The sequence below is a fragment of the Stomoxys calcitrans genome, chromosome 2 (assembly GCF_963082655.1).
Source record: "Stomoxys calcitrans chromosome 2, idStoCalc2.1, whole genome shotgun sequence".
NCBI lineage: Eukaryota > Metazoa > Arthropoda > Insecta > Diptera > Muscidae > Stomoxys > Stomoxys calcitrans.
Window position 1 is genome coordinate 178612489 of NC_081553.1, and position 14206 is coordinate 178626694.

Genomic DNA, 14206 nt, shown 5'->3' on the forward strand with positions numbered 1-14206 from the left:
TTTGCGTAAAAAGTGATACCGCGCATAGAACTCGACAAATGCGATCCATGGTGGAGGGTATATAAGATTCGGCTCGGGCGAACTTAGCACGCTTTTACTTGTTATACCCTCCCTCATAGGATGGGGGTATACTAATTTCCGTCCGTCAGTCTGTCGAAAGCGCGCTAACTTTCGAAGGAGTAAAGCTGGCCGCTTGAAATTTTATACGAATACTTCTCATTGGTGTAGGTCCATTGGGATTGTAAATGGGCCATATCGGTCCATGTTTTGATATAGCTGCCATCTAAACCGATCTTGGATCTTGATTTCTTGAGTCACTAGAGGGCGCAATTCTCGTCCGATTTGGCTGAAATTTTGCATGAGGTGTTTTGTAATGATTTCTAACAATTCTACTGGGTGTGGTTCAAATCGGTCTTTAACTTAATATAAATGTCATATAAACCGATCTGGGGTCTTGACTTCTTGAGCCTCTAGAGGGCGCAATTCCTATCCGATTTGGCTGAAAATTTGCAGGAAGCCAAATATAGTTTTAATTGGTGCGTAACCTGATATATTGGGTTGCCCAAAAAGTAATTGCGGATTTTTCATATAGTCGGCGTTGACAAATTTTTTCACAGCTTGTGACTCTGTAATTGCATTCTTTCTTCTGTCAGTTATCAGCTGTTACTTTTAGCTTGCTTTAGAAAAAAAGTGTAAAAAAAGTATATTTGATTAAAGTTCATTTTAAGTTTTATTAAAAATGCATTTACTTTCTTTTAAAAAATCCGCAATTACTTTTAAGGCAACCATAGCTGCCATATAAACCTACCTGGGATCTTGACATCTTGAGCCTCTGAATTTCGCCATTATTATGCGATTTGGCTGAAATTTTGTACAAAGACTTTTCTCATGATCTTTAGCAAACGTATCAAACATGGTCTGAATCGGTATATAGCCTGATACGGCTCCCATATAAACCGATCTCTCTATTTTACTCGTTGAGCCCCTTAAGAGCTCAATATTTATTCGAATTGGCTGAAATTTTACACAACGACTTCTATTATGGTCTGCAACATTCAGTTCAATTATGGTCCGAATCGATCGACGTTAACTTGATCATATGTTTGCCTAAAAAGAGATACCGGGAAAAGAACTCGACAAGTGCGATCCATGGTGGAGGGTATTTAAGATTCGTTCGGCCCGACCGAACTTAGCACGCTTTTACTGGTTTTTTATTTATTTCTAAATATCATTCATCCTTCGTAATACTATTCAACGCCCTTACGATTGGCATATTTCCGAGGCAACATTTTCATTCCAACTCTCTTTTCCTGTACGTTTAGCTCCAGTACGCAACATGTTTGATGATTAGTTCAAATATGTCCAATGAAATAAACAACTTGGATCAATGTGCCATTCTTGATCTCCCCTTATAGCTTCATCTACTAGTCGACCATGTTTCTCCGCTCTTATTAACTATTCCAACAATAGCCGCACATTAGCATATTATCGTGAAATTCACACAGTAATGGTAGAAGAGGTGGGAAAAGAAGTCAAGATTACGTTTACAGTTCTTTACATGCAGATTTTCACAACTTGCATCATTAGAGACAACTGCATCGTGGTGCCACACACCACACCATATCGCATTGGTGATGAGTACCACAAGCAACATCATATATCTTAAAGTGTGTGCTGCTTCCCTACTGCCTTAATGTCATAAAGCCATCACAGCATAAATACATGCGAAAATGACTTTGTTTCAAATTCCTCGCTTACTCCCCAATAGAAAATGTACGGTTTTTATACCCTCCACCATAAGATGGGGGGTATGCTAATTTCGTCATTCTGTTTGTAACTACTCGAAATATTCGTCTGAGACCCCATAAAGTATATAAAGGGTGATTTTTTTGAGGTTAGGATTTTCATGCATTAGTATTTGACAGATCACGTGGGATTTCAGACATGGTGTCAAAGAGAAAGATGCTCAGTATGCTTTGACATTTCATCATGAATAGACTTACTAACGAGCAACGCTTGCAAATCATTGAATTTTATTACCAAAATCAGTGTTCGGTTCGAAATGTGTTCAAATTTTGACAAATTTTGTTCAGCGATGAGGCTCATTTCTGGTTGAATGGCTACGTAAATAAGCAAAATTGCCGCATTTGGAGTGAAGAGCAACCAGAAGCCGTTCAAGAACTGCCCATGCATCCCGAAAAATGCACTGTTTGGTGTGGTTTGTACGCTGGTGGAATCATTGGACCGTATTTTTTCAAAGATGCTGTTGGACGCAACGTTACGGTGTATGAACACATTTCGAACCGAACACTGATTTTGGTAATAAAATTCAATGATTTGCAAGCGTTGCTCGTTAGTAAGTCTATTCATGATGAAATGTCAAAGCATACTGAGCATCTTTCTCTTTGACACCATGTCTGAAATCCCACGTGATCTGTCAAATACTAATGCATGAAAATCCTAACCTCAAAAAAATCACCCTTTATATTCTTGATCGTCGTGACATTTTATGTCGATCTAGCCATGTCCGTCCGTCTGTCCGTCCGTCCGTCCGTCTGTCTGTCGAAAGCACGCTAACTTCCGAAGGAGTAAAGTTAGCCGCTTGAAATTTTGCACAAATACTTCTTATTAGTGTAGGTCGGTTGGTATTGTAAATGGGCCATATCGGTCCATGTTTTGATATAGCTGCCATATAAACCAATCTTGGGTCTTGACTTCTTGAGCCTCTAGCGTGCGCAATTCTTATCCGATCAGAATGAAATTTAGCAAGACGTGTTTTGTTATGATATCCAACAACTGTGCTAAGTATGGTTTAAATCGGTCGATAACCTGATATAGCTGCCATATAAACCGATCTTGGGTCTTGACTTCTTGAGCCTCTAGAGTGCGCAATTCTTACCCGATTGAAATGAAATTTTGCACGACGTGTTTTGTTATTATATCCAACAACTGTGCTAAGTATGGTTCAAATCGGTTCATAACCTGATATAGCTGCCATATAAACCGATCTTGGGTCTTGACTTCTTGAGCCTCTAGAGAGCGCAATTCTTATCCGATTGGAATGAAATTTCGCACGACGTGTTTTGTTATGATATCCAACAACTGTGCCAAGTATGGTTGAAATCGGTTCATAACCTGATATAGCTGTCATATAAACAGATCTGAGGATTTGACTTCTTGAGCTTCTAGAGGGCGCAATTCCTATCCGATTTGGCTGAAATTTTGCATGACGTATTTTATTTTTACTTTCAACAACTGTGTCAAATAAGGTTCAAATCAGTTCATAACCTGATATAGCTGCCATATAAACCGATTTGGGATCTTGACTTCTTGACCCCTAGAGGTCGCAATTATTATCCGATATGCCTGAAATTTTGTACGACGGATCCTCTCATGACCATCAACAAACGTGTTTATTATGGTCTGAATCGGTCTATAGCCCGATACAGATTCCATATAAATCGTTCTCTCTATTTTACTTCGTGAGTCGACAAATGCGATCCATGGTGGAGGGTATATAAGATTCGGCGCGGCCGAACTTAGCACGCTTTTACTTGTTTTTTTTCTTTTTCACTGAGCATTAATTGCACTAAGAGTGCTGTTGCTATGGCATATGGCCTAGCTCTGCTGCAGCAGAGTTTTAAATATTTTCAGAAAAATTGTTTTCCATTTTTCCCCCACTTAAATAAAATGTGGGTTATAAAAACGGATTTTCTGCTGTTGTGGCTGTGGATTGTTTTCCCAACATTTATTACAGAAATAGCTTTTATGAGCCTCGTCGCATTGAGCTACTATTGTGGTGCTTTTGCGCATGCGTGCCATTTGATTCGTTTGTTTGTTTGGTGGTATGTGTGAAAAGTTATTAAAAAATATTTTCATTGATTGTTTTGAAAATTCCTACAAAAAATTGAATGTAATCAGGTGTGTGTGTGTGTGAGTGTGTATGTGTGCGTTGGTGCACCATTACAGTCGTTGTGTGCTTGAATGTTGACTTAAGAATGCAATAATTTTGTTGGCATTTTATGATGAACATAAAAATTGTATTAACATTTCTGAAATCTTACAAAAAAAAAAATTATTTTCTAGAGATTAAAATCTTGGTGAGAAAATGCGTTTTTTTCGATTTCTATGGGCATTGATTCTATTGTTCAAGTCTATGCCGTATATGGTCCTAGATTATTGTGGATAATTTACTTTCAAATAGAGCGCCTTTTAAAATGCTATTTGATGAACTGATAGCACTATGTATATGTATGTCGAAACAATATTCTTTGTTTGCAAAAAATAATTAAAGAGAGAATAAATCTAACAAGTAAAAGCGTGCTAAGTTCGGCCGGGCCGAATCTTATATACCCTACACCATGGATCGCATTTGTCGAGTTCTTTTCCCGGCATCTCTTCTTAGGCAAGAAAAAGAATAAAAGAAAAGAATTGCTCTGCTATTAGAGCGATATGAAGATATGGTCCGGTTTGAACCACAATTAAATTATATGTTGGAGAGATGTGTACAATGTCAGCCAATTCGAATAAGAATTGCGCCCTTTGGGGGCTCAAGAAGTTAAATAGAGAGAGCAATTAATATGGGAGCTGTATCAGGCTATAAACCGATTCAGACCATAATAAACACGTATGTTGATGGTCATGAGAGGATCCGTCGTACAAAATTTCAGGCAAATCGAACAAATGGCGACCTCTAGAGGCCCAAAAAGTCAAGATCCCAGATCGGTTTATATGGCAGCTATATCTAAATATGAACCGATTTGAGCCTTATTTGGCATAATTGTTGAAAGTCATAATAAAATACGTCGTGCAAAATTTCAGCCAAATCGGATAGGAATAGCGCCCTCTAGAAGCTCAAGAAGTCAAGACCCAAGATCGGTTTATATGACAAATATATCGGGTTATAAACCGATTTGAACCATACTTGGCACAGTCGTTAGATATCATAACAAAATACTTCATGCAAAATTTCATTCCAATCGGATAATTACGCCCTCTAGAGGCTCAAGAAGTCAAGATCCAAGATCGGTTTATATGGCAGCTACATCTAACTATGAACCGATTTGAGCATTATTTGGCACAGTTGTTGAAAGTCATAATAAAATATGTCATGCAAAATTTCAGCCAAATCGGATAGGAATAGCGCCCTCTAGAAGCTGAAGAAGTCAAGACCCCATATAGGTTTATATGACAGCGATATCAGGTTATGAACCGATTTAAACCATACTCAGCACAGTTGTTGGAACTATGAACCGATTTGAGCATTATTTGGCACAGTTGTTGAAAGTCATAATAAAATACGTCATGCAAAATTTCATTCCAATCGGAAAAGAATTGCGCCCTCTAGAGGCTCTAGAGTCTCAAGAAGTCAAGTCCTCGGATCGGTTTATATGAAAACTATATCAGGTTATAGACCGATTTTAACCATACTTCGCACAGTCGTGAGATAGCACAACAAAATACTTCGTGCAAAATTTCATGCCAATCGTGTAAGAATTACGCCCTCTAGAGGCTCAAGAAGTCAAGACCCAAGAAAGGTTTATATGGCAGCAATATCAAAACATGGACCGATATGGCCCATTTACAATCCCAACCGACCTACACTAATTGGAAGTATTTGTGCAAAATTTCAAGCGTCTAGCATTACTCCTTCGAAAGTTAGCGTGTTTTCGACAGACAGACGGACGGACGGACCGACAAACGGACGGACATGGCTAGATCGACATAAAATGTCACGACGATCAAGAATATATATATACTTTATGGGGTCTCAGACAAATATTTCGAGTAGTTACAAACAGAATGACGAAATTAGTATATTCCCATCCTATGGTGGAGGGTATAAAAATGTCTTCAGGAATTTTGAATATTTTTTTCACTGTTAATCTTGACATAGTTTATAGAAAAGATAGCTTAGCACGTAAAGGTGGAGGAGTATTTAGTGCGGTTGACCATCCCATACTATCCACTTTGTATGATGTTTATGTTGTTGATTCCCTGACTTTTATGTTTTCTTCACATATTCATATACACCTCCGAACTTTGGTAGGAAGATAAATGAAATTCATATCTGGACCTTATTAAAAGTTTCTCGGATGGACTTCGATGGACCTTACTTAGGTCCTGACATCCCGATTCAATGTTCAAGTATTTTACAATTAGGTTAGTTTACGTTGAAAAGAGGGTGCAGATATTAATCTGCCCCATGCCACTATAGACATACACCTAAGCTACTAATCGGCTTGATGTGCGGCCTAAAAACTTAGCTCGAAAAAGAACATTTTAAGTTAAGTTTTCCATACCACTCCCCTAAGATGGTTCATGTCTGGTATCGTGTCCCCAGCTAAGTACTGGTGTCTGTTAGCCGCGGCAATGGCATAGGAAATGCTCCAAAGTCTCATCATCTTCCCTGCATGTCTTCCCTGCTCGTAGTTCTATGTGTCCAGTTATGATATCAAAAGCTATACTGACCTTCTTACCTCCTTTCTGTAATAGATTCGTCCTCTCACGATCCGAATAACCCCATAGGATTTTCGCCGTCCTACCGACTGATTCGCTCTTCCACAGTGTTACATGCGTTTTTGGCGCCCACGCTTTTAACTCGGACTGCGTCGGCGCGAAAGACTTCGGGTTAAGAGGACGCAGTCGTGCCCGCGAAAGCCGACCAATGGCATAGGCAGTGCTCCAACGTCTCATCATCTTCCCCACGTGCCCTACATATGCTGTCACTTGCCGATTTTGCATAAGGAGCTTGTAGTCCTATGTGTCCCGTTATGATACCGAAAGCTATACAGACCTCCTTCTTACTTTCTTTCAGTAATAGTCTTGTTTTCTCACAATCCGGATCTCCTCATAGGGTTTTCGCCGCCCTACCGACCGTTTCGCTGTTCAACAGTGTTACATGCGTCGATCAAGTTTATTGAGGGCAGTCCTCTGGCCTTCACTGCCAAATCTTCTAGCCTTCACTGCCAAAGGCGTTAATCTCCTTTTTACATTCAAAGAAAGTCCGTGACCTTACCGTCCTGGTTGTTATTGCCATTATGGTCATTTAACTGTCCGTAGAGATGTTCATACTCGACGTCTTCTCGTGAACACCACTCCACCTCACGAATTCCGTGATCGACCGTATCTCAGCTTGCAGCATCGTATTATGGTCGGACAGTCCAAAACAGATCTCAGTGTAAGCCCCCAGGCCCATTCTGTCCTCTAGCTTCCAGTATGACATGATCTTCCAGATGGCAATACTAGGGTTCGGTCAGTCCAAGACTATGCCGATGGTAGCAGTGCCTCGCATTCGACCTCAAGTGTCGTCTCAGGTATCCGGTCGGAAACCTTTTCCCTTCTTCCTTCCAGGTTTCCTATCGTCGCCTCGATTATACCGCGATGGTATGAGCTGCTCCCATCCTCAATCCCTTCTCCCATAGCCTTAAGTCTCATAGCCGCAGTGGTTGCCTCATACTTAATCAGTATGTCAATGGGTCGTATATCTAGAATAGTCTCCAGTGGTGGGCGAGGTCCTCATCGCTCCGCCTATGACAAGACTACATGTTCTCTGAACCTGTTGTATGGTCCTTGTATTGCACTTTTTCTCCATAGCAGTCCACCAAACTACTGACGCTTAAGTATTGGTCTAATCACGCTCCTGTAGAGCCAGTGGACTATCCTCGAATTGAGGCCCCATTTCGAGCCTACGGCCCGTCTACATAGTGCCCAACATCTGTGAGTCTTCTCAGTACACACCTGAATGTGATATTTCCAATTCAGTTTCCTGTCCAAGATCACACCTTTTCAGATATCGAAATCGTTCTATTGAGGAAATGTGGCGCGTCAAATTGATCCAACTACGTCTTCTTCACGAACAGGCAGATTTCAGTCTTCTCTGGATTAACATTGCGACACCTAGGACTAGCCCTATCGTGTACCATCTGCAAGACCCTTTCGGCCCTTCTGCATAGCTGGCTCGGATCCTTACCCCTAAGAAGTATTTTAACATTGTCTGGGAAGCAAAATGATTTCAAACCCCTCCTCAGTCAGCATCCGTAATAGGTCATTTATGGTGGTCACCCAGAGGAGTGGCGATAAAATGATCCCCTGTGGCGTGCCACTTTCTGCCTTATATTTATGTCATGGGAATCACAAATTGTACACCTGTTCCATATGGATTATCCCGTCTCGAAGGACCCGGTCCACGATACTGGTTTATGGATTGGATCAATGTGTCGGTTCGCACATTGTTAAAAGCCCCCCCCGATTTCAATGCATACCGCCAGTGCGTACGTTTTGGCATCGAAGGATTCTTCTACTTTATGCACAACCTCGTGCAATGCTGTCTACACCCTTCCCTTGACATAGGCCTGGTGTTTGCATTTGTCCTACTCTTTATAATGGTGTCCATAATACTTTCCATGGTTTAGAGTTGAAAGGACGTAAGGCTTATAGGTCTGTAATTTGCCTTGCCGGGCTTGGGCACCACCCTTGCCTCCTGCCAGGCTTTCGGAGTATATGCAAATCATAGACACTCTGTGAAAATATTGGCCGGGTGGGGCGCCAGATAGTCGGCCCGCTTCAGTAGTTACGGAAATATTTAATTAGGTCCGGTTGACTTTAATGGTATGAAGGTCCTCAAAGATTCCTTTACCATAAATTCTGTAATGATAAACCTTCAATCAACATCATTATTCCAAGATTACGGTGTCTTGGTCTTGGTCCCATATTTGGATATTAAATTCGTATTCTATTTGGGGGTTGTTATGGTGGTGGAACGTCCGCTAGACAGTTGGCCCCTAATGTTGATATCACATACGTGGTCTACTCCCACATACCTTTAATTTGAGCCCCATATTTCCATAGTCGGCAAACATGACCGGCTTGGGGGGTGTTTTGGGGGATGGGAGGCCACCCAGTGAATTGGCCTTGAAAATATATATCGGATTCGTGTTCCACTTTAAAACCTCTCTTATCACCATAGCCATTTTGCTATGGTGATAAAATTGTCCCCTTTGGCGGATGTTTTTGGTGAGAGGCGGCCCTCCAAACACTTGGCCCCACATTTGAATATCAGATTCGTATTCTACACTCAAATACTTTTTATCTAAGCCCCATATTGCCATGGTCAGTAAATAAGTCCTGTTTGGGGGGTGTTTTGGGGAAAGGGTGGACCCCCAGAAACTTGATCCCACATTTGGATATCAGTTTCGTATTATACTCGCAAATACCTTTCATTTGAGTCCCATATTGCCATGGTCAGCAAATATGTCCGATTTAGGGGTGTTTTGGGGGTTGGGGTGGTCCCCTTAACACTTGGTCCGACAATTGGATATCAGATACCTTTTTTATCCTAAATACCCTTCATTTGAGACCCATATGGCTGTGGTTGGTCTAAATATATATTTTGGTAGGTTTAAGGGTGGGCGGCCCTCCTAGTTACCCTATCCGAAATTTGGATACCTAATTTTTATTTTTAGGGTACTATAAGAGAGCACCCAAAAATTTCGCTTAAATCGCACCAATCGTCACCAAAATCTGGCGTTTTTGAAAATTTGTGTAAGTGGGAGGGTCCGCCCCCTTCAGATATCAAAAAACGTAGTACCCTATTTTTACTACCGTAGTACCCTATTTCATGGAAATTGGTTCAGCCTTATAGGGAACACACAAACAAACACACCGACAAACAAACACAAATTGATTTTTATACCCTTCACCATAGGATGGGGGTCATTCTGTTTGTAACATCTCGAAATATTCGTCTGAGACCCCATAAAGTATATATATTCTTGATCGTCGTGACATTTTATGTCGTTCTAGCAATGTCCGTCCGTCCGTCCGTCTGTCTGTCGAAAGCACGCTAACTTTCAAAGGAGTAAAGTTAGCCGCTTGAAATTTTGCAAAAATACTTCTTATTAGTGTAGGTCGGTTGGTATTGTAAATGGGCCATATCGGTCCATGTTTTGATATAGCAGTCATATAAACCGATCTTGGGTCTTGATATCTTGAGCCTCTAGAGGGCGCAATTCTTATCCGATTTGAATGAATTTTGTCACGACGTGTTTTGCTATGATATCCAATAACTGTGCCAAGTATGGTTCATATCGGTTCATAACCTGATATAGCTGCCATATAAACCGATCTTGGGTCTTGACTTCTTGAGCCTCGAGAGTGCGCAATTCTTATCCGATTGGAATGAAATTTTGCACGACGTGTTTAGTCATGATATCCAACATCTGTGCCAAGAATGGTTTAAATCGGTCTATAACCTGATATAGCTGCCATATAAACCGATCTTGGGTCTTGACTTCTTGAGCCTCTAGAGTGCGCAATTCTTATCCGATTGGAATGAAATTTTGCACGACGTGTTTTGTTGTAATATCCAACAACTGTGCTGAGTATGGTTCAAATCGGTTCATAACCTGATATAGCTGCCATATAAACCGATCTTGGGTCTTGACTTCTTGAGCCTCGAGAGTGCGCAATTCTTATCCGATTGGAATGAAATTTCGCACGACGTGTTTAGTCATGATATCCAACATCTGTGCCAAGAATGGTTCAAATCGGTTCATAACCTGATATAGCTGTCATATAAACCGATCTTGGGTCTTGACTTCTTGAGCCTCTAGAGGGCGCTATTCTTTTCCGAATGGAATGGAATTTCGCACGACGTGTTTTGTTATGATATCCAACAATTGTGCCAAGTATGGTTCAAATCGGTTCATAACCTGATATAGCTGTCATATAAACCGATCTTGGATCTTGACTTCTTGAGCCTGTAGAGGTCGCAATTATTATACGATTTCTATAGGTCTATAGCCCGATACAGCTCCCATGTAAATCGATCTCTCTATTTTATTTTTTGAGCCCCCAAAGGGCGCAATTCTTATTCGAATTGGCTGACATTTTATACAGGTCTCCAACATATAATTTAATTGTGGTCCAAACCGGACCATATCTTGATATCGCTCTATTAGCAGAGCAAATCTTTTCTTATATCCTGTTTTGCCTAAGAAGAGATGCCGGGAAAAGAACTCGACAAATGCGATCCATGGTGGAGGGTATATAAGATTCGAACTTAGCACGCTTTTACTTGTTATATAATAGATGTAGATAGAATATCGACTTGATTGGACCCACCTTAATATATTTAAATTTCAAGATATTGAATGTCATGCACTGCACTTGTCTCATCCGGAACTAACCACAGGAATATAAACCACACCAATTTACAGTTATGCATTTCCTTTGGATTCATCTGCAATTGTGGTTCATCACAGAGATGTAGTTACTCTCTACATGGTGCGAACACCATCTATCTATCGACCACCACCGCACATCATGTGGTTAAGATCTAATTAACAATTATTAAAAGTCACTTTTCGACGCAGTCTCACTAATAAAATTAACCCAGAAACCAATGATCAAACCACATGAAGAAGATGGATAAGCAACAACTATTGAAAAACACCACTTTACCTCTACATGCAGCAGGTATTACACCAACATGCATCACACAGGCAACAACGTCGACCTGTGTAGATCAAGGCGCATAATAGTTGTAAAGGCATACCAAATTATGTTATTTTACTTTCTTGTTACTTTGGCCGACGCATCAAAAGGTAAAATCAAAGAAACAAAAAAAAAAGAGGAAAAAATGAATTTCATCTACAATGCGATACAACTTGAAGTAGACATTAGCACATGATCCATACCATTTGGGTATTAGCTCACCTGCTGGGAATAGCTGTGTTTTTTTGTTATAATTCACTTACATACAGCAAGTGCTTTAAAGACACCTTTTGGGTGATATTGCATGGATATGAAGTACTATGGAATGTCAGATTGCAAAGGTTGGTTGGTATACCTCATAAATAAGAGTGCCATCATTTGGATGGTTAGTAATGAAAACTTTGCTATTGTCAAATTAAAGTCATTGTAATAATAGAAGTTGCTGAGATATAATTTATGAGAATATCTTAAAAGTTGTATAAGACTATGAATCTGTACTTTATTTTACTTTAATTGGCTATGACAGAATATTTGTTCCACTCGCCGAACGTAGAATAGCATTCCAAGCAATTCGATCTTCTATGCTCATTCTAAAATCTCTGACACCAAGTTTCGAGATGTCTCCCACCACTTGATCGAACTTTTGGTCTTCCCGGTTTGCGTGTACCACCGTGTTTGCCTTCAAAAGTCTTCTTTGCTGGAGCTTCTTCATCCATTCTGACAACATGACCTAGCCAACGCAGCCGTTGTATTTTGATGCATGTAACTACGCTATCGTTGTCATACAGCTCATACAACTCGTGGTTCATACGTCGCCTATATTCTCCATTTACGCAAACTGCTCCATATATTTTACGAAGAATCATTCTCTCAAATACTCCAAGCACTGCCTCATCTGCTTTCACAAGCATCCATGCTTCAGAACCATATAACAGCACGGGTAGTATCAGTGTCTTGTATAGTGTAATCTTCGTCTGTCGAGAGGTGGCCAAACTGCCTACTTAGTCCAAAGAAGCATCTGTTTGCCAGTATTATTCTTCGCTTAATCTCAAAACTGGTGTCATTCGTTTCGGTTACGGCGGTGCCGAGTTAGATAAAGTTACTGACTATCTCCAAGTTGTGGTTCCCAACTTTCTCCATGTTCTTTATCTGCTCGGTTGTACAAGGCTTTTTGGGAGTGGAGACCATCCATTTCGTCTTATCTCCATTTACTGCCAGACCCATTTTCACTGACTCTCTTTCGATTCTTTCAAAGGCTGCAGTTACTACTTCCGGTGACCGACCTATGATATCGGTGTCGTCGGCATAGACGAGTAGCATGTGTTCTCTTGTGATTAGTGTGTCATATCTATTCACATCTGCATTTCGTATAATCTTCTCCAGCAGGATATTAAAGAGATCACACGATAGGCTGTCTCCTTGTCTGAAACCTCGTTTGGTATTAAATGGTTCGGAGAGATTCTTTCCTATTCTTACTGAGGAACGCGTATCAGCAAGTGTCATCCAGCAGAGTCTTATTAATTTTGCAAGGATACCAAACTCAGACATGGCTTGAAATACCTTTGAACGTAAAGGAGCATCGAAGGCGGCTTTTTAGTCAACCAAGAGTTGATAGGTGTTGATTTGTCCTTCTCGGGTCTTTTCCAGGATTTGGCGCAGTGTGAATATCTGGTCCAGGGTGGATTTATCAGGTCTAAAGCCGCATTGATAGGGCCCAATTATCTCATTGACTTTAGGTTTCAATCTTTCACACAGTACGCTCGAGAGTATCTTGAATGCGATGAGGAGGAGACTTATACCTCTGTAGTGGCACATTCCGTCTTGTCTCCTTTCTGGCGTACGGGGCATAGTATGCTGAGGTTCCAATCATTGGGTATGCGTCCTTTTAGCCAGATTGCGCAGATAAGCTGATGCATACGCCTTATCAGCGTGTCGCCTCCGGTCTTAAATAGTTAAGCGGGTTACCCATCGGCTCCTGCTGCCTTGTTGTTCTTTACTTGGTCCTCATTCACTGCTACCTGGTCCTCATTCTGACTAGGAGGCAAACATTCTATACCATCATCAGGGATTGGTTCTGCGGTATCCCCTTCGCCGCCAACATCGGACACTAGCAGTTGGGTAAAATGTTCTTTCCATATCCTCAGCATGTTATTTGTGTCAGTTACCAGATATCCTTCTTTGTCTCTGCAGTGGGATGTGCCTGCACCAAAGCCATCGTTTTGATGTTTAATTCTTTGGTAGAATTTCCGGACTTCATTGTGACTCCTGTACATCTCAATTCGCTCACACTCAAGTTTTTCCATTTCCTTTTCTTTCTGCGGAATAGATGATTCTCCTCTCTCCTTTTCTCCCGATACCTCTCCTTCATTTTTAGTCGGGTCACTGCTACTTTGACCAATCCATCATCAGGGATTGGTTCTGCGGTATCCTCTTCGCCGCCAACGTCGGACACTAGCAGTTGGTTAAAACGTTATTTCCATATCCCCAGCATGTTATCTGTGTCAGTTACCAGATTTCCTTCTTTGTCTCTGCAGGAGGATGTGCCTGCACCAAAGCCATCGGTTTGATGTTTAATTATTTTGTAGAATTTCCGGACTTCATTTTGACTCCTGTACATCTCAATTCGCTCACACTCAAGTTTTTCCATTTCCTTTTTCTTTCTGCGGAATAGACGTTTTCCCTCTCTCCTTTTCTCCCGATACCTCTCCCT